Consider the following 1,830-nt stretch of genomic DNA (forward strand, 5'->3'; position numbering starts at 1 on the left):
TGCGAAGCATTGATTAAGAATGACATAAATTTGCCTCTGATATGTAATGAATATTTATGACACAAATTCTACGTTAGCCTAGTTAAAAATTCAACTTCCCATGAAAGTAACTAATATAGAAGTACACAAAGCAAAATTTATGCTTTTTGTGGTATTAAAAATAGTAACTCTTATATTAAAAGAAGTTATTATTATTGTGGATATATCTAAATTGGCCAAAAATTTATTAAATTATGTATACATCTCATTACATTGTATCAGTTTATCACACAATTTAATACATTTGGTTTCATACGAATTAAATTATTTCATTTCAAAAACTATTAAAATAAGACTGAATGAAATAATCGGACTCTCTCTCTTTCTTACCCTTATATCCCAGTGAAGCATAGGGCCTCTTATGGTATTGATTTCATTCATCATGATTCTCGTAAATGGATTTGGCACCTTCAAAATCCTTGTGCCTGCTGCCGAAGCAGGGGGATTTATCATACTATGATTGTTGCAATGGCGTGTGTTAGCTACAACCGGATAGCCGTTACGGTTGGCTTAATCCATGCAATTCCTACTCTCACATCCCCATCGTGCAACCTGGGTAACGTGAGCAACCTACGAGTGAGACAAGGTAACCAATCCATGTGAATCTCTAGGTCACGGCAAACGAGAAAGGGAGCCTTAGTGAAGCCACTTCGACATATTTGATTTAAGGGTCCGCTGAGGCTTGGCAGCTTATCAACAACTCGCTGTAGTGGGCGTCTGACTTGTATCAAGCGACTCGCTATATAAATGTGTTTACTGGAGTCCTTGGGCCCATCACCCATCGGCTTACAAAACCTTGATAATCATACGTGGAGGAATACAACAAGAATGATAATACTACTACAAGGGTAATCATAGTATGATAAATAATCGGACTAAAATCTTGGAAATAAGTTATTTTGATCCCGCTTTTATCATTAACTTTTGACAGATAATGTATATAATAAAGCTTTTTTAGAATCCTTCAAGTGTGCATATAAAAATGCATAACAAGTTTCATTTAACTCTTATTAAAAAACAATATAGGTATGTGATTTTGAGCTAATCTAGTAGGAAATGGATCGCTCCGTCATCGAAGACGTCTTAAAGACATGGACGCATGCCTACAAACCGATCGATCCAAATGTATGACGATTTTTTAAGACAATGCGTTTATGAATTGCATAGCAGACGCAAACCTTGCAACTCTGAAGGTTTAAGTCGGGGGTATTGTTCTATTACGTTGAAGCTATTTGAGCCAGTGCACCTGAGCACTTTTACTCTCTAATAACTGCGAGGTTTTTTCAAAACCCCTATTTACGCCTTGACTGGATTATTGTTTATCACTTCATCAGACTAAACAATAATTGACCTCAGATCTGCATATATCTCCAAGGAGTCTGTAACCATTCTGAGATTTGATAACACGTTGTTGGTAAGTCTGTCAGTTTTCGCAAATAATTTCAGAGCTCTATCCTTTATGTATTTTTTGATGGAATCAATACTGAGGTCCCTGAGGATGTTGTTCGTCCTACCATGTATTGTTCTAAGTACACATCATCAGTGGTCTTAGAACATATTCGAATTTCTTTTTAAGGTTTTGTCATTCTTTTATTATTTAAGAACGTGCTTTTGTAAATTAGAACGAGCTTATACACTACAGTTTTATTTAGAAACACGAGTTTAACGAATTGGAACTCAATTTTTGAGGTTACCTATATTTTAATAGATTAACTAAAATTTTTTCTGCAAAAACATCAAGAATTATTTAATTTTTTATAAATATAATTTATTAATTAGGCGATGTTAGAT

This window comes from Teleopsis dalmanni, chromosome 2, assembly GCF_002237135.1.
Source record: "Teleopsis dalmanni isolate 2A chromosome 2, ASM223713v2, whole genome shotgun sequence".
Lineage (NCBI taxonomy): Eukaryota > Metazoa > Arthropoda > Insecta > Diptera > Diopsidae > Teleopsis > Teleopsis dalmanni.